Source organism: Astatotilapia calliptera, chromosome 3, assembly GCF_964374335.1.
Source record: "Astatotilapia calliptera chromosome 3, fAstCal68.1, whole genome shotgun sequence".
Lineage (NCBI taxonomy): Eukaryota > Metazoa > Chordata > Actinopteri > Cichliformes > Cichlidae > Astatotilapia > Astatotilapia calliptera.
Window position 1 is genome coordinate 32,085,315 of NC_137424.1, and position 20,429 is coordinate 32,105,743.

Sequence of the window (20,429 nt, forward strand, 5' to 3'; positions counted from 1 at the left end):
TGCCCTTCCCATATTAGATTCTTGATGAATGTGTGTTGTTGTTATTCAGCCTGGTTCAATGTGCCCCTTTTTAACTTTGAGCACCCGCCCCTTTAAACCTCTCTGCACGGCCCTGATGTGGAGTCAAATGCAGGACTCAATGAAAAATTGAAAAAATGGACTCTACACATGTTTTATAGTTTAGATTCCTGAAAGTAGCCACCCTTTGTTTTCTTGATATCGCTGCAAACCCTTGGCCTTCTCTCAATAAGTTTCATGATGTATTCACCTGAAATGGTTTTCACTTCATAGATGTGCCTTATCAGGATTCATTTGTGAAATTTCTTGCCTCCTTGAGATGAGATCATCAGTTGTGTTGTGCAGAAGTCAGGTTGGTACACAGCTGACTTCTGACTGATACACCCTAAATATTGCACGGTTAAAAATAACCCAATTTGTAACCCAATGCTGGGTCAAATATTGTTGTTGTTTCAACTTAACAGGGTTGGGTTACTGGTTTGACCCAGCACTCTGGGTTAGGATAACTATCCAAAAATTGGGTTAAATTGACCAATAACCAACTTGAGGTTAATAAAATTGGGTCGAAACTCAAAACCTATCACTAGTGTTATATTACCTTTAGCATTTAGGTTAAGATTTCTACTTACTATAAAATTCAGCATATAAAAACTAGATTCAAAACAGATTTTCTCAAAAATACGTTTATTGCCATATGATACATAGAACATACAGCAAACTTCATACAAAATATATCAATGAAAGTAAAATGCAAGTAAAAAAAAAATGTACCAAAAAATATATATAATTTATTATATCGATTACTTCAAATCAGTCTTTGGTTACAGCACATGTTAATACACATGAAGACATGCTATGTAAAGTCAGCTCTGTTTTAGAACAAATTACATGTAAAAGCTCTTAACTTTAAAAAACTGAAGAATTTATGATTTTTTCAGTACTTAACATCTGTGTTGGTCAAGTTACTTGAAAAAAGTAATCAGTAACTAATTACTGATTACTCCCCCCAAAAAGTAATCCCGTTACTTTACTGATTACTTATTTTCAAAAGTAATTAATTACTTAGTTACTTAGTTACTTTTTAAAAACACGATTTACAACCTGAAGAGGTGATAAAGCGATAGATCTTTCAGCCCAATTCTACTTTTTCTACATAATCCATCATACAAAATGTAATCAAATGGAAAAGTCTCTTTTTTTTAACTTGTTTTATCAGTTTTAATCCTTTAACTTTATGCATCAAATAAATATTAAATTATATGCACCATTCTCTGACTTGAAGAACTTAGTTTAATATTTAAACTTATTTTCTGCACATTCCAGCACATAAAATAAAATATTTTTTGTGTTTACACTCACTCTTTCAAATAGATGCAAGTAAAACACAGCAGAAAATAAATAAAGTCAAAGACTCAGTGGTCGTTTTGCTCTATTTTCACCTGTAAAGCAGGACTGGGGGTAGGCGGAGGTTTACCCTGGTGCAGGTGTGCTGCGGTCAGTTGACGAATCCGCGAGTTTCTCTGTGAGTTTCTCATTACATCGTTGCGCACTCTGTGCTTGCTTGAAAGTTTAGGGGGTTTTTTTCGCTGTAAAAAGTTTTCTTCCCACGCACAACGGACGCTAATGTTTTTGTCACTTTTTATGGAATCAAACTCAAAATAAGGTCAGTATTTCCAAGCTTTAAACGCTGCACGCTCATACTCGCTCCCACAATCGATATATGATCCATTGTTGATCTGGACACAGCTGTTGTCACCAACGGCGCACTTGCTTACGTCACTGTCATGAGACATTCTCGCAAAAAAAATCACGGTTTTAGTAACGCAGTAACGCAGCGTTCCTACGGGAAAGTAACGGTAATCTAATTACCAATTTTGCAATAGTAATCCCTTACTTTACTCGTTACTTGAAAAAAGTAATCAGATTACAGTAACGCGTAACGCGTTACTGCCCATCTCTGCTTAACATACATCAACACTTGGCAAGACTTAGAAAAGTGGCAAGAGGGAATCTCCTTCTCAGATAATTTCATGCACCTTTATGAGCAACATTTTACGCTTCCATCATAGCTAAATGAGCTCTCACTCGATTTGTCATATTCAGTGTTGGGAATAACGCGTTATTAAGTAACGCGTTACAGTAACTACGTTATTATTGTGGTAACGAGCACGGTAACTAGTTATTATGCCAAAATCAGGAACGCGTTAGTCGTTACTGGGATTTAGATAGGGTCGTTACTCGTTACTTCGTGTGGTGGCTGTCGCGGAGCTTCCACAGATTCAATAACATTAGCAAGTGGTGGAAGCCAGCAGGTGGATGAAGGAAAAGGGAGGCAAGAGGAGAGACCCGAAGCGGCCGCCGGTCCGAGTGTGAACTGAACTTCAGGTAAGAAGTTATGACCTGCAGTCTCTCTGGGTCAGATATAAACCAAGTTTAGGTGCAGTTTATTTTCGTTGTGCTGACTTTTTCCGTACTGCGTGCTAGCTAGCATGAGGGAGTTTCTATACAGCTGGGTGGGTGCTATGAAGTTAATGGTACGCTGGAGCCACTATCAGGGACAAACAGAGACTGCAGCGTGTTGTGCGCTCTGCTGAGAAGGTGATTGGCTGCAGACTCCCATCTCTGCAGGACCTGTACACCTCCAGGACACTGGGGCGTGCAGCTCGGATCTCAGCTGACCCTTCTCACCCTGGACACAGTCTGTTTGACCTGCTCCCCTCAGGCAGGAGGCTCCGGTCCATTCGCACCAGAACCTCTCGCCATAAGAACAGTTTCTTCCCCTCTGCTGTTGAACACATGAACAATAACCATAAGACTGTTCCCACCACTAACACATGACCCTACGCTGTGTTCACTGCATCATTCAATGTTTGGCACTGATCACCACCTGCACTCATGTACATATCTATCTACTTAGCACTTTTAATTCTTATTCTTATTTTTATTTTAATGTCTATTTTAGCGTAATTTATGAAAGTATGTTTGCACTGAAGCACCGCAGCAATTTCCTAATGTTGTAAACCTGCTCAACATTTGGCAATAAAACCCTTTCTGATTCTGATTCTGATTCTGATGATGTTGCACTTTATTTTGTTCATAATGTGGCAGGATGAATGTTATCCCTCGGTCCAACCCACTTTCAGCCTGGCCCATTAGGGGGCGCTGGTATAAATAGTGGCCATTTGAGTGTCTCTGCATCGTTTGCCTGTGATCTCCTTTTTGGTCACCTGACTTCCTCGGTGTGGTAGAGATCGTTGTGGGTTACTCCTCTAAAGTCTCCATCGCGGCTGGTCGTAGCTATAGAAGCCTCCTCTGAGCTATTCTGCTTACGTTCTGTGACCCGGCTTACTTGGTACGTAATCAACTTTTGTTACGCTCTCTGCCTTCTATTCTTTTATAGTAATTATTTATTATGTTTCGCAGGAAGTGTGGGCCTTAGTTTTGCGCCAAGCTATGCGAACTGAAGTGCTGCTGTTTTGCCTTGCTGTGCTTTTACCGTCTGTTCCCGTTGTGAGAATTCTTTCCCTGCTGCTGTCAGCTTTTACAGTGGACGTCGGCGTGGACAACGGCCATATGCATGCCGGTTATCGGAGTCAGCTGGCGTGCATATTGATTGACTGTTAACTTATCGTCGTGTGGACGGCAAGTTGGAGCAGTACGGCGATTCCGTTTGCTCCAGATTTTAGAGTTTTATCCAGATTGTATGTTGTTTTATTGCTTTTGATTTGTAGTTTGGATTTTTGTTACACCACTGGTGGGAGGCCCTTTTTCTAGCTGTAGATCACCAGTGTGGTCCTGCAGTTGGGTTATCCCCCGGTGCTACACATTAGTTTGTTGTAATATATTAAAATTTTCTTTGTTTCTTTTTATTCAGATGCGGAGTGCCGACGTGGAGGAGACTAGGGTGCCTTGGTGGTGGGATCCCTTGAGTGTACACACCTGCCTTGTTTAGTTTATTAGTGTGAGTGTGTGTGTGATAGTCTGTTGCACTTGTGTTTTGGGTGTGTTTTCTTTCTTTAGTTTGTGTGTGGCATCCCTGCCCCTCCACTGGTAAGCCTCAGCTCTGAATACCTTTTTAAGCATATTTGTACTTGAATATTTATGATTGTGCTTTTATATGGTGTTTTAAATAATTATTAATAAATTGTGAATTTGTTGATCATTGAACCTCGTCTCTGGACTGAGTATAGCGAACCTAAGTGCCTTTCTGGTGATTTAGTGTTACTTTCAGTATTCTCTGGGTGAAATTCCCAGGGTGGCGTTGTCTTTTTAAAAAACTGCAAAGAGTATTTACTTTATATCCCAACCTCGTCTCGCCACAAACTTGGCGTTGTCGACAGGATATACTCTTTAAAACAGAGACGTGTGTTCTTCTTTTTTTTGTTTGGTGTAACGTAAATTGTTTTTTTATATTATTTTTGTACAGAATAAAGGCAAAGCAGCAGCTACTTTGGTGTGGGATTTCACAGCTGTGTTACAGAGATGGAGGAAGAGTTACAGGAACTCAGGGACTTGATCGCGCAGCTGAAAGCAGACAATGAGAGGCTGCGTCAGGAGAGGGCTGTTGGGTCAGGTACTAGTGCTACACCTTCTACTTCAACTGCATCATCTGTTAACCCCCCAACGGCTGGTGTCTCTGTAGCAGAGAGACTAGTTTTTGTGCCCCGTGACAGAAAGTGCCCTATGTTTAGAGGAAAATCAGGTATAGGGTTGAATGAATGGTTGGAGGAAATAGAAGGTTGTGCTAGAGCACGTCATTTGTCTTTGGCTGATAAAGCATTTTTCCTGTTTGACCACCTAGAAGGGGAAGCACGTGAGGAGATCAAATATCGCTCTAGTGCAGAGAGGACTGATCCTGCTAAGATAATCACTATATTGCAAGAACTGTATGGCTGTTCAGACTCCTATGTAGCATTGCAGGAAGCTTTCTTCTCTAGAAAACAGCAGGAAAGTGAGACACTGCAAGAGTTTTCCCTCGCTCTCTTGGGTCTTATGGAAAAAGTTAAATCGAGTGCCCCCAATGGCATGCCCAATGCTGACGTTTTATTAAGAGATCAATTTGTTGAACAGGTCTTAGATAGTACCTTGCGGCGGGAGTTAAAGCAGCTAGTAAGGAGGCAGCCAACACTGACATTGCTGGAGATTAGAGGGGAAGCTATTAGGTGGGAACGTGAAGGGTTGCCTAGTGGCGTTAGGCATAGAAGCAGTTCTGTCCCTTCTGTTTATGGCATTCAGTATGGGGTCCATAGCGGTCCCTCAGGAATAGCTCAGTCTACCCATTTGTCTGAGATGAGCGAGATGAAGGAATTGTTAAAGCGCCAGCAGGAGCAACTTAATCAGCTCACTCAGAGCATTGCTCGATTGCAGGGCCCCCATCGAATGCCTCGCTCAGGACGGGGCGACTCCATTATATGCCGTCGTTGTCAGCAACCTGGACATTTTGCTCGGGAGTGTGATGGGGAACGCGTTCCTCGTTCCCGGCCTCCTTCGCAGGCCCCTCTGCATAATCGCAGGCACTCTCCTTTAAATACGGCTTCGGAAAACTAGCACCCTCCGTATTGCCGAGCCACAGTTCGGGTGGGGTGTCTATTGGCTCAAGGGTTGTTTCTAATGGTCCAGAGGCAGTCTCGAAATTAATTTCATCCTGTCCTCATATAGATGTGGACATGGGCGGTATAAAAGTACCTTGTTTGGTTGATACAGGGTCCATGGTCTCTACCATTACTGAAAGTTTTTTCCGCCAGCATTTTGAGTCCTGGGGTCAAGAGCGTCTCCAAGCTTGTCATTGGTTGCAGCTTAAAGCGGCTAATGGGTTGTCCATTCCTTACCTTGGCTATATCGAGCTAAGTGTAGAGCTCTGTGACAAGTTTCTTCCACAGTGTGGCGTGTTGGTCGTTAAAGATCCTCCAGGTGCAGGACCTTCCACGGTTCCGGGTGTATTGGGGATGAATGTCATTCGGAAGTGTTACCACGAGCTTTTTGGGCAACACGGTGAAGCATTGTTTAGTTTGGGCTTTGTCACAGAGGCCCCTAAACCCCTTGTGCAGGCGCTGCAAAAGTGCCATGACGTTAGTATAAGAGCCCCACTGGATTTGTCTGGCCATGTGAGAGTGAGGGGTAAGCGAGCATGTTGCATTCCGGGTGGTGTAATGAAAGTAGTGGCCGCCACCTGTTCTGAGCAATATTCAGGTGCCACTGTGTTATTTGAACCTACTGATGTTAACTTGCCTGCTGGACTTTTAGCGTCCCCTGCATTGGTTCGAGTGGTTAGAGGTACTGCATACATACCAGTTGTTAATGTAGGGACCACGGCGGTCTTGCTTCACCCCAGGACCGTTATAGGGACCCTGGAAGATGTTCATGTGGTCAGTTTGCCCGCTGGTGTGACAGAAATACCCCCTAATGTAGCCACAATGGCATCTCACACCGCCACTCCTACTGTGCAGGATCAGATGGAAGGGATTGATTTGTCTAAACTGTCAGCAGAGGAACAGGGACAGGTGAGGTCTCTCCTTAAGAAATATAGCTCTGTCTTTTCTGCTCATGACACTGATTTGGGTTGCACTAACTTGATCTCCCATGACATTCCAGTCTTAGACGATATCCCCGTGCGGCAGCGTTATAGGCGCATCCCCCCTTCAGAGTACGAGGTTGTGAAAGAGCATATTAACCAGTTGTTAGGGGCCGAGGTGATTAGAGAGAGTAGCAGCCCCTATGCTTCTCCCATTGTGCTCGTTAAGAAGAAGGATGGCAGCCCGCGCATGTGTGTTGATTATCGGCAACTGAACAACAAGACAAGGAAAGATGCATTCCCCCTGCCGCGCATTGAAGAATCCTTAGATGCGCTGACTGGTGCCCGTTGGTTTTCCACCATGGATTTAGCAAGTGGCTATAATCAGGTCCCAGTTACGGAAGAGGATAGGCCCAAGACTGCCTTCTGTACTCCTTTCGGCCTATTTGAATGGAACCGAATGCCATTTGGGCTCTGTAATGCCCCTAGCACCTTCCAGAGACTAATGCAACGCCTTTTCGGTGATCAACAGTGCCAGTCTCTGCTTCTCTATCTTGATGACATTGTAATCTTTTCATCAACAGTATCGCAACATCTTGAGCGGCTGGATGTGGTGCTAGGTCGGCTTCAGCAGGAAGGTTTAAAAGCCAAGCTTGCCAAATGTGCCTTTTTCCAGCGGGAGGTTCGCTACCTAGGCCATGTCATCTCCGATCAAGGTGTCTCTACGGACCCTAGCAAGGTGGAAGTGGTGGCTAACTGGCAGCCTCCTAAGACTGTTTCGGAACTACGCTCCTTCCTTGGGTTTGCCAGCTATTATCGCCGTTTTGTGGAGGGTTTTGCCAAGTTGGCGGCACCTCTGCATAGACTGGTGGCAGAGTGGGGAGGCAGAAAATCAAAGAAGAGGTCAGAGCATGGTGTCGCGGAGAACTGGACTGCAGAGTGTGCTCAAAGTTTTGAGGCATTAAAGACTAAGCTGACGACAGCACCAGTGCTGGCTTATGCAGATTTCTCTTTGCCTTTTATTTTAGAAGTGGATGCCAGCCATGCCGGCCTAGGGGCAGTGCTTTCCCAGGAGCAGGGAGGTAAAGTGAGGCCAATAGCCTATGCCAGTCGGGGTTTGAGGGCCCCTGAGCGCAATATGCTAAATTATAGCTCCATGAAGCTGGAGTTTTTGGCACTTAAGTGGGCCATGACTGAGAAATTTAGAGAGTACTTGTTGGGCCACAAGTGTATTGTTTACACCGACAACAATCCTCTTAGTCACTTGTCTTCTGCTAAACTTGGGGCTACTGAACAGCGCTGGGCAGCTCAGCTCGCTTCGTTTGACTTTGACTTAAAGTACAGGTCAGGAAGGAGTAATAAGAATGCAGACGCTTTATCTCGCCAGCATCCACCTGATCCTCAGGAGATTAAAGCCATGGTTCCTGGTACAGCCTTGCCTGGACCTCTTCAACAAGCCTTGCGGCTGGGACCAGCTGAGGTATCACAAGCTGCCATTACAGTTTTGCCCCATCTCACTACTCCTGATCTTCATACCCTCCAACAGGTCGACTCAGTGATAAAGGAGATCTTGGTGTTCTGGAGACGGAAGCAGCGACCCAGCTTTGAGGAGCGGCAGCAGCTTGCTCCACTTGCTCTGGTGCTGCTACGACAATGGGATCGTCTGATCGAAAGGGAAGGAGTTCTGTATCGTCAGGTTCATCGCCCTGACGGTGCCGAGGTGGTACTTCAGCTTTTGCTGCCTAGTGCACTAATTGAGCAGGTGTTGACTCATGTTCATCAGGAGCACGGCCATCAAGGTGTGGAAAGGACCCTAGCGCTTCTCCGCTCACGGTGCTACTGGCCAGGTATGTCTGCTGAGGTAGCTCGTTGGTGTCAGAGATGCGAACGTTGCCAAGTTGCAAAAGACACCCAACCAGCAGCTCAAAGTTTCATGGGACATTTGTTGGCTTCTCGACCAAATGAAATCTTGGCCATTGATTACACCTTGCTCGAACCTTCCCGGAATGGGCTGGAGAACGTTTTAGTGATGACTGATGTTTTCAGCAAGTATACATTGGCTGTCCCCACTCGTGACCAATGTGCTGCTACAGTGGCCCAGGTTCTCGTGACTGAGTGGTTTTCGAAGTTTGGTGTACCAGCGCGTATCCATTCCGATCAGGGTCGTAACTTTGAAAGCTCCCTGATCCAGCAGCTCTGCAGGTTTTATGGTATCGAGAAGTCCCACACTACTCCTTATCATCCGGCTGGAAATGGTCAGTGTGAACGTTTTAATAGGACTTTGCACAATTTGTTGCGGACCCTGCCAGTATCCAGAAAAAGAGACTGGAATGTATGTTTGCCCCAGTTACTCTACTGTTATAATACCACTCCCCATCAGGCTACTGGGGAAACCCCATTCTTATTGATGTTTGGGCAAGAACCCAGGTTGCCAGTGGACTTTCTGTTGGGCAGAGTACCGGACCCCATCAGTGGAGATGTGCACGAGTGGATTCAGGAGCATCAAGCCCGGCTACAGGTTGTACATGAAGGAGCCAAGGAACGATTGCAATTGGCTGCCGACCGCAGAAAGAGGCACCATGATAAAAAGGTGAAAGAGGCACCATTGAACAATGGCCAGTTGGTGTTCCTGCGCGATCTGAGTGGAAGAGGGAGATGTAAAATCCAAGATAAATGGAAACCCGTGGTATATAGAATCCTGAAGGCACCTAAAGGAGGTGGGGCAGTATATACCATTGCACCTGCAGATGATCTCAGCAGTGTGAAGCATGTTCATCGTACCTTGTTGAAGGCTGTGGTAACGGCAGCTACACCATCAGAAGGGCCTGCTCCAAGCAGTAGCTCACATGGCCCAGAAATATCCTCCCCAGAACCAGGACATGACTCATCACGTGACAGTGACCTGTTATTCCTGAGCATAGGAGCTCCTCAAGTAAATGTTTCACCATCTTACAGCCCAGTGGCAGTGATTCCAAGTAGCCCTGAGTTGTTGCTTCCACCAGAAGACCGAACTTCCGATGTTCCAGCCACTTGTACAGTTACTCCGAGTGTAGCACCAGTTCCATCTAGCTCTCTTCCTGCTCCCTCTACGAGTTCTGATACAAGAAATGTGGTGGTGCGAAAAACAACCCGGTCCACAGCTGGCCAGCATTCAAACATCCATCATCTCCCAAGACCAACAGGGGAGGTGGCACAAGGGGCTGCTAACTCTATTTCTGAGCCTAGGGTACATGCTGTCTCTGCATTTTTTAGGCCTTGGGACTAATCTGGGTGTCTTTGTAATTCATCGTCGGGGCGACGATGCAAGAAGGAGGGGTAGAATGTGGCAGGATGAATGTTATCCCTCGGTCCAACCCACTTTCAGCCTGGCCCATTAGGGGGCGCTGGTATAAATAGTGGCCATTTGAGTGTCTCTGCATCGTTTGCCTGTGATCTCCTTTTTGGTCACCTGACTTCCTCGGTGTGGTAGAGATCGTTGTGGGTTACTCCTCTAAAGTCTCCATCGCGGCTGGTCGTAGCTATAGAAGCCTCCTCTGAGCTATTCTGCTTACGTTCTGTGACCCGGCTTACTTGGTACGTAATCAACTTTTGTTACGCTCTCTGCCTTCTATTCTTTTATAGTAATTATTTATTATGTTTCGCAGGAAGTGTGGGCCTTAGTTTTGCGCCAAGCTACGCGAACTGAAGTGCTGCTATTTTGCCTTGCTGTGCTTTTACCGTCTGTTCCCGTTGTGAGAATTCTTTCCCTGCTGCTGTCAGCTTTTACAGTGGACGTCGGCGTGGACAACGGCCATATGCATGCCGGTTATCGGAGTCAGCTGGCGTGCATATTGATTGACTGTTAACTTATCGTCGTGTGGACGGCAAGTTGGAGCAGTACGGTGATTCCGTTTGCTCCAGATTTTAGAGTTTTATCCAGATTGTATGTTGTTTTATTGCTTTTGATTTGTAGTTTGGATTTTTGTTACACCACTGGTGGGAGGCCCTTTTTCTAGCTGTAGATCACCAGTGTGGTCCTGCAGTTGGGTTATCCCCCGGTGCTACACATTAGTTTGTTGTAATATATTAAAATTTTCTTTGTTTCTTTTTATTCAGATGCGGAGTGCCGACGTGGAGGAGACTAGGGTGCCTTGGTGGTGGGATCCCTTGAGTGTACACACCTGCCTTGTTTAGTTTATTAGTGTGAGTGTGTGTGTGATAGTCTGTTGCACTTGTGTTTTGGGTGTGTTTTCTTTCTTTAGTTTGTGTGTGGCATCCCTGCCCCTCCACTGGTAAGCCTCAGCTCTGAATACCTTTTTAAGCATATTTGTACTTGAATATTTATGATTGTGCTTTTATATGGTGTTTTAAATAATTATTAATAAATTGTGAATTTGTTGATCATTGAACCTCGTCTCTGGACTGAGTATAGCGAACCTAAGTGCCTTTCTGGTGATTTAGTGTTACTTTCAGTATTCTCTGGGTGAAATTCCCAGGGTGGCGTTGTCTTTTTAAAAAACTGCAAAGAGTATTTACTTTATATCCCAACCTCGTCTCGCCACAATAAGTTATTAGAGTTGCCAACCGTCCAGTCTTGTATTCAGAGAAAATATTACGCGTTTCTTATTGAGGTGAAAAGGAACAGTTTGTCCCCTAATTCAGCTACAATGAAAAAGGCACAAAGCTGGAGTTATTCTGTGTCTTTACGCTGCACAGCTGCCTCTTCTTCTTTCATTCTCCCCCCTCCCTCTCCCCTTTCTACTTCAATCATGAAAACTGATCAGTGATCAGCTGATCGGCTCTCTTGTTTGTTTATCGCCCACTTTGCGCCAAAAGAGGGCAAGACACTCTACCCTACAGCCTACTGGTGTTGGCCAGAGGGGCCGATGGCGCGATATGGCAGCCTCGCTTCTGTCAGTCTGCCCCAGGGCAGCTGTGGCTACAACCGTAGCTGCCTCCACCAGTGTGTGAATGTGGGAGTGAATGAATAGTGGCATTGTAAAGCGCTTTGGGTGCCTTGAAAAGCGCTATATAAATCCAATCCATTATTATTATTAAACAACAGCAGCACGTTTAAGCTTGATCAGCTGTTGTTAGAATTTATTTAATATTAATTTCTAGTATCAGCTGATGTTTGCTGGAGCCATCCATCCATCCATCTTCATCCGCTTTATCCGGGGCCGGGTCGCGGGGGCAGCAGCCTAAGCAAAGAGGCCCAGACCTCCCTCTCCCCAGCCACCTCCTCCAGCTTATCCGGGGGAACACCAAGGCGTTCCCAGGCCAGCCGAGAGATATAATCTCTCCAGCGTGTCCTGGGTCTGCCCCGGGGCCTCCTCCCGGTGGGACATGCCTGGAACACCTCACCCAGGAGGCGCCCAGGGGGCATCCTTGTCAGATGCCCGAACCACCTCAGCTGGCTCCTTTCGATGTGGAGCAGCAGCTGCTCTACTCTGAGCCCCTCCCGGATGGCCGAACTTCTCACCCTATCTCTAAGGGAGAGGCCAGCCACCCTTCGGAGGAAGCTCATTTCTGCCGCTTGTATCCGCGATCTCGTTCTTTCGGTCACTACCCACAGCTCGTGGCCATAGGTGAGGGTAGGGACGTAGATCGACCGGTAAATTGAGAGCTTCGCTTTTACACTCAGCTCCCTCTTCACCACGACGGACCGGTGCAGCGTCCGCATTACTGCAGCCGCAGCCCCAATCCGTCTGTCGATCTCCGGCTCTCTTCTCCCATCACTCGATGCTGGAGCCACAGCTGCAAAAAAGCTGCTGGTCATGATATGGTTTGGTTATCTGGTGAGAGGGAAACATGAAGATGAAACCAGGAGATGTCCTTACTGGATCATCAGAGCTGAACAGGTGATGGAGAAACAGGTTTACCTTTTAGGTGACATGAATGAGTTGAAGGGAAGTTATGAACTGTTTCTGAGAGACAAATAACCCCAGGATCCTTTTTTAGGTAGCTGACAGCTGGTAACTGTGCAGGGGCGGATCTAGCAAAGTGTTGCCAGGGGGCCAGGTAGGGCATTAACAGGGAAAGGGGGGGACAAAGAAATACTTTTCTTTCTTATTCTCATTTAAAATGTCTGGCTTTTAATAAATCATTATCTGAATCTTACAACAAACGATTGATAGATTAATGCATATATACCATCAGAACAGTGTGCATCACTGTCACAACAGTGTTTGTTTTCATTCAAAGGCTTTATGATTTTTCCTATAATGGTGGTCTCTAGTCAAAATGCCCGGGCCAATTTTCTGTCCCAGTCCAGCTCTGTATGCAGCTCATGTGCAGTCTGGTGTTACCTACATCTTCCTATTCAGAAGGCAGAATTTCCGAGTTCTGAGTACAATCGAGAGCACCACGACTGCAGTTTTTGTGTTGGATGTAAAAGGCGCACATGACGCTGTGACGTAGGCTAGAATCATGGCAGCAGTCAATGACGGTCCAGGCGTGGGATTTCTCTCGTGGAAATATGCACATTATCTTTTCCTTTCTATTGGTAGGTGGCACAGTGCACTTGTGGCAAGTAAGCAAGCTAGAAGACTGGCAAAGTTATGGAAGCAACACATTAACAAGAGAATTCTGAGTAAAACCAAAGTTACTTTCCCTAGTAACTAGTTACTTTGAAAGTAACGAATAACTTGAAGTAACTGAGTTACTTTTGAGAGAAGTAACTAGTAATGTAACTAAGTTACTATTTTAAAGTAACTTACCCAACACTGGTCATATTTGGTTCATGTCCTGGGATTCATCTATTCTTGGGATAGATGACAGTGTGAAGGAATTCCCAAACCTGGGTGCATGGGTAACTTGCATTAAAAAAAACAAACAACAACAACTTTGAAGCAGCCATCAACAGACCTTAGACTGCTAGACAGTAGGGCTGCCACAAACGATTATTTTGATAGTCGACTAGTCACCGATTATTTTTGCGATTAGTCGACTAATCAGATCATCATCCATTGAACGTAAAAGTACAGCTTATTGCACCAGCAGCATCTGCTCTTATATAACTATCATTAGCTTACAGCTTTAAGTGTTTAAGGTCTGTGCTAACTAAAAATAAAGACAAGATGATAGTTTATTGAATTTTAATTAAATGTGCAGATTGTTTCGGTGGAGTTTAATAAACTCAGCCGATTTACTCAGGAACAAATAAAATACTGAAAAAAGCCAAACAATAACATTTTTAAGTTATCTAAGTGACTTATATATGTTTAACCTGAGTAGGGCGGTGGGTTTGAAAACGATCTGCCGGGAGTCCGGTGCTCTCATGGCCCCCGGCTAGCTATCGAGCTAGTGGGTAACAGATGTCTCCGAAAACGTCGGAGCGCTTTTGAAAATATGTGGTGTCTTGATAAACTGAGCAGATATTTGAGGTTTACACAGCTACATTCTCGCCTGAAAATATGTTAAATGTTTATTTTGTGACCCAGAAAGAATAATAAGAGTAACATTAAAACTAACTAGCTGCCGCCATTGTTGGAAACTGAGCTGGGCTGCGCTATGAATTCTGGGACAAAGCTTCTTCTTCTTCTTCTTCTTCTTCTTCTTCTTCGGGGTTTAACGGCAGCTGGCATCCTTGTACATGCAGTGCTGCCATCTTCTGTTTCAGTCCGTTATTACACTCTTAAATCCTACTACTTATTCCTGCGTCTTTTGGGATCTTACAAAGCTTCAAACGACGCGTCGACTATTAAATCAGTCGTCGACGATTTTGATAGTCGACGTAATCGTGACTAGTCGATTAATCGTGGCAGCCCTACTAGACAGAAATCCAGTTGCTGGCCTATGAGTTCTGCAAGGGCTGAGCCATGCATCCTAAAATTTTTAAACAAAAGAAAAGAAAAGGCAAAGGTCAGTAAAGTAAGATGTAAACATACACGGCAGACCCAGTGGCATTTTGATACTGTTTATTAATACTTAGCCGGTTGCTGTTTACAACGCACACAGAGCTGCAGCTCTCCCGCTGCCCGCTCAACATTACCACAACAACCACAACCACAGGACCCAGTACAATATTTAATTCGGCGGGGCGTGATTGCGGATGCTGTGCAGGTGCGTCCGGGGCCTTGAGTGCCAAAATGAATTAATTATTAATCATTAAATGATTAAATGTGTAATTAATTATACAAATTGGAATAATCAGTTAAACAAATATGTTATTATTTAATGGTCATTCATTTAATTTAAAATGTTTAATTATTGTTGTTGGATTTGTATTGTTGATTATCATTTATGCTTAGAAATATCTACTTATATATGCTTAGAGTTTTATAATTAGTTGTAGATTGATAGAGGTTTGATGCTTAGTAGTCTGCAGAGACATTGTGTGCATTCCAGAGTGCTCTGGGAGCATGGGAGAGGTCGTACCTTGTCTTATTGTTTTATGGTAGGATAAATGTATCTATATCTGTTTTAGTCTAAGTGCCTTTTGTTTAGATGAACTGCTGGACTTCCAGACCAGCAGGTTTAGGGAAGTCATTTATGGGGTCACACTCTGACCCCACACACACACACACTTACAAAACCACAGGCAAGGTACTCTTTGTGTGTATGTAGACGTCATATGTTAATGAACCTATGTATATTCATGTAACCTCCATAAAAGAGCAGTGTTACGGGGGAGCGCACGAGAGCAACTGGGGTCAAGCGAAGGAACGGCGCTTGTCCGGTTCTCTCCCGTGCACGAGAAACATGAAGAACTTTGCCTACTCGTGTCTTGCTTTGCTGTGTAATTACATTGTCTTCAACGTTCCAGTGCATAGGGTTAAGCTACAAACCTATCAATTGTATTTAATTCCATTTGTAATTAATTAATGATACATTTAATTTTTTATACTGTGGTGGACCACCAGGTGTCTCCAGTGTGAGGGGAAGTGAGAGGGTTAGGTTTTGGTGCCTTGAGTGTTTAGTTGTGATAAGCCGAGATTAAAGTTGGAGTGAAATACTGGGATCTCTCGTGTTGTGCTTACAAACCTCCACAATACATTTAATTAATTATTGATTTATTTCCAATTTTAATAAACTATTGAAACATTTAATCAATAATTTAATGATGTATTTAATTAATTCACATTGGCACTCCTGGCCCAGCTGCTGTGTTCATGAATTGGATTTTATTTCAATCTAACCCATCAAAGTCAGCGTGCAGGGTTAACGGTGATCAAGTCAAAACCATTACTTTTTACAGATAGCCAGTCTTTTAGTATGGAATGCCAGGACTGCCATAATGAATTAATTAAATACACCATTAAATAATTAATTAAGTGTGGCAATAATTAATTAAAATTGGAAATAATTAATTAAAATAGGAAATAATTAATTAAAAATGTTTTTGACACATTTAATTAATTAATTATTAACACATTTAACTAATTATTTAATGGTGTATTTAATTAATTCATTTTGGTACAGTTGACTCCTTCAGGTCTCACCATGAAAATTTTTTATCAACCTCACCCATCAAACCCAGGGGGCGGGGTTAACACTGATCGAGTCAAAACCATTGCTTTGGCCTGGTGGCCATTGTTTTTAGCACACAACAACTGGCATGTGGAAACTAACAGAACTGAACTTTGAAAAACCCTGTGTGGAGATACAGAAATTATTTTATTGGTGCCATATAATCTGCATCATTATAACTGCATTAATAACATTCTTTACAGCATTATTCCATTTAGTAATGGAATAATCCTGTGACACTAAGTGTTCTTTCAAATATAATATACTTACAGGTCTCTATCATTCATGGGGTGACTTTTTTACTGACTGTTAATAAATACCATATTATGTGGGAAATAAATAAATGTGAGATTATTAAACTGACAATATCAATTTCCATATAAACACATTGCAACTTCCTCATTGCCTTATGTAAAAATTATCTTCCCTTTAGAGTATATAATGAACAATCAACAATGTTTCACAGTGTTTTATTTTTTTATAGTTATTCTATAGATGGAATTAGTGAGGCAGATTTTTTTAATATGAGATAAAAACAATAAAGATGTGTAACATGAAGTCAGACTGCCAGGACATTCATGTAATTCTCGCAATTATTTTATAATATAGGTGCATCACAATATAGGTGCAAGGCTTCAGTTGGCTGTACATTAACCACTGTTGCCTGCAGATGTCACCCATGAGTGTAATTAATGAAGGTTAATGAACCAGTTTTTGACACAGTGGTTCAAAGAGGTTCAGAGCTTCATGAAACCTCTGTTTGCCATCACTAGGCGCAAGAACCTAAACCAAATTCCAAAATGGGGGTGTGTCACGGAGGAGCGCCACACCACAACTGCACTCTGGGGGCTTTTATAGATCATTGGCACAATGGCAGCAGGGCTTGCCACTTCCATGATGGCAACAAGTCACACCAGTTCTCCGACCCTATATACTAGATTTGCCACACCAACAGGCTGGCAAATCTAGTTTGTAGGCAAAAACATAAAATGCAAGACTTGACTAATAAGCTAAATAACAAGAGCCACTGGAGAGTAACATAATATATAAAAAATACTGACAACCTAAAGGTCCAAAGGACACGATGAATAAAACCAAAACAATAATTATTCAAAAAGTTATGAGCCCCAGAATTTCAAAACAAGTGCCAGGTACTGTGATATTTATTAGCAGAATGGAGAAGTGTTACTTCTGCTGGTGGGTGGAAATCCCACAGTGGAAATATTATTATTATTATTATTATTATCATTTCTAAGAGTGTAATAATTGTAATTGGAATGAAAAGAAAAGAAAAGAAAAGAAAAGCAGAAACACTGATGAGTTTTTTTAAAATTGTGTTTTCAAAAGATTTACTGAATTAAAAGTAAGAACAGAACAATATAAGAGCCTGATACAATGTTTTAATGTGTAATAAAATGTAATATATGTTATATCAGCACCTCATTATAAGTTAGACTACAATAAATGCGTTGATTTACATTCCACCACTGGGTTTCCTGTTTTTTATCTTAATATTCTTTGAAAGTAAGCAAATATAAAGAACAACAAACAGGATGTTATTCAGTATCATGTCTTTGTAAAAGATTTATATTTATTCAGGTGTTTTGTACATCCAGTTTTTAATAAGAAGTGAAGCGATCCACAAAACATCAATAAATGATCAATCCTCCAGCAAATGCCAGTCTGATTCTTCTGGTTTCCTGTAATCTACTGGATGCAGCTACTTCCTTTTTTGTTCCTTAAAAACTCTACATGGATAACTTGAGTCCAAGATCAATTAACGTTTGGGACCCTGGAGGAGGGATAAGCAGAATGTGCAGAAATTTCTACAAATAAGCTGCACTTATTTCATTTTTCAACTTAACAAATCATTTTGAAGGTCAGATGTAGTTAAATTATATGCATAAACATGTTTAATATGATTCAAATAAATCTGAATTTAGCTTTTAGACTTGATAAAAGAGTTTAGTTTAGTTTTATGGTACTGTATACACTACCAGTCAGAGGTCAGGTGTACTAGACTGACTTTTACACAACACAACTGATGGTCCCAGCTCCAGGAGGCAAGAAAATTCACAAATGAACCCTGACAAGGTACACATGTGAAGTGAAAACCATTTCAGGTGACTACATCATGAAACTTATTGAGAGAAAGTCCAGGGTTTTCAGTGCTGTCAACAAAGCAAAGAGTGGCTATTGTCAAGAATTTAAAATATAAAACGTGTTTAGAGTTATTTATCAAGTTTTTTTTTTTGCTACAAAATTCCATATATCTTGCTTTATATATTTTTGTAGAAAGTAGTAAAAATATATAAAAACCATTAAAGGTTTGTCCAAACCTTTGACTGTCATGTCAACAGTCACTAGAGCAGGGGTAGACAACTCCAGGCCTCGAGGGCAGGTGTCCTGCAGGTTTTAGATGTGTCCTTGATCCAACACAGCTGATTTAAATGGCTAAATTATGTACTTAACATATCGTGAAGTTCTCCAGAGGCTGGTAATGAACTCATCACTTTATTCAGGTGTGTTGACCCAGGGTGACATCTAAAACCTGCAGGCTCAGGTAGAACAGAAAAACACTACAACCAGTCCATTTACCAGTGAGTTGAACCCAATTCTGCTCAATATTACTTTGATCTCTTTTAGAGCTTCATGGTGCGATCCTCCACAACAGTTGTAGTTTCTCATGTTGCCCTTTGGAAACATTTATTACCCAGCCTGTACTATAATATGACTAAACTATTTCCTATAAGTTTATTTAAATTACAGAGTTGGTCCCAGACTAGTGGTTCTTTAATCCGAAGGGCAATTGCCAGGAGACTCAACACCTTTGTAGATCATCGTGGCAGTGACAGGGAGAGATACATTGGTCATGTGTCAACAGAAGCAGTGCCAGATATATGATGCATTTAATCCAACCCGTTGCTGACCCCGCTGCTGTTGAGTCCATCAAAACTGCATTATGCTTTCTATTAAGGACTTGATTGTGCAATACAGTTCAACAGAGTTCCAAACCTCTGCATGTTTTCTGTTTAAGAGGAAATGTTGAGCTGGAGCCAGTCTGCTCTGTGAAACCGTCAGTGGGATGTTAGCTATCCCGATAGCTGGCCGATGGGTGTTCTGGGTGGTTTCTCACAGTCTCTGTGTCTTCCTTTGGCTTTTATCTTTCTAAAGAAATAAGAGGAGTAAATGTTCATTGATCTTGGCCGGTGGTCAGCCTGGTTCTAGCAGGGGGTAGGAGGAGCAGTGATGTGAATGTTGCTGCTGCTGCTGTAAGTTTTTGCTTCTTTCGATTTGTTTATTGTTTTATTAATGAGAATTAAAAACATAAATGTAAATATTTGATCATATTTGATCATAAATGAAAGCAATGAATAAAGGTTATTACGTGACATTTACTTAATTAGAAGAAAAACACAAAGAATCTTTTAATAAACATGATATACCTAGATTTTTTTTTAATAAATGTGTTAAATACAGACTCAGGTGAAGGTGAACACAAACTGTAGTTGTTTTCTTTCCTTATTGTAAACTATAATTAATTTTTTTTATATATTATATTTGTATTTTCTTTACACCAGAAGAAAATTAGCTGAAATTCTAGTAGTCTCATTGGACGCTAAAAGACTCTTTGAGTCTTTTTTTTACATCCTCTTTTGTGAAACAACACCGAATATCAGCAGCTTCTGTATTATACTGTTTGGCAAAGTCTCTGTTGTACTTCGCCATCACATATTTCCAGTAGTCTGATGCCTTAAAGCTCTCATCTGGAGGGATTTTCCAGTCTGGGTAAATTTCCTTGTATCTCTTGTAAGGGTGCCATTCATAGTTTGTATCACTGCAGCGAAAACACTGGTCACTGATCACAAGAGAAGAGCATATGTCAGTGATCAGTTTTTGTGTATTTGGCCAGAATATAGCCCATATGGTTTTCACTGCCCTATGCATAGCCAAGAAAACTGTCCTTATGAACTGGAAAAATAAAAATTATCTGAATTCTAACCAATATAGAAATTATCTATTAGATTACATTAGTCTTGATACAGCCTCTGCCACCACATCAGATCAATTGCTCTGGGCTCCTTTGATCAGCTCCATCACCTAGTGGGGGTGGGGGGTCATAGTTTGGTCCCGCCTTCACTGTTGTGATTGGTGTGGGGGTAGGGACAGGCTTAGGGCGTCGGGGGGTTCCCCGGAGGCATCTTTCTTGGGGGCTCAACCCGGGGTAGCGGTCATGTCCAATTAGGGGCTCTGTTGGCTCTCAGGTGACGGATACCTCGTGGCTGCGTGCAGCGGGGCTAGGGGAGGGTCTGTGCTGACGGACGTGGGTTACTGACCTGGTAGCCTGGCTGCCCCTGGGTGGGTCCGGGATGGGCGTGAGGCTCTGGGGGCGCTCCGTCTCTGCAATGGCGTGTCCAGCGGGGTGGCCTGGGGGGGCACAGGCCACCCC

The 20,429-nt window shown here is 42.9% G+C and overlaps 1 long non-coding RNA gene across 1 annotated transcript; it reads left to right on the top strand.

The window, feature by feature from the left end:
* The first annotated feature begins 3,446 nt into the window (after positions 1-3,446).
* On the top strand, positions 3,447-10,917 carry LOC145426241 (uncharacterized). Its single transcript, XR_013906966.1, has 2 exons — positions 3,447-4,591; positions 10,625-10,917. It is a non-coding gene; the product is annotated as an uncharacterized LOC145426241 (long non-coding RNA).
* Positions 10,918-20,429: the final 9,512 nt, after the last annotated feature.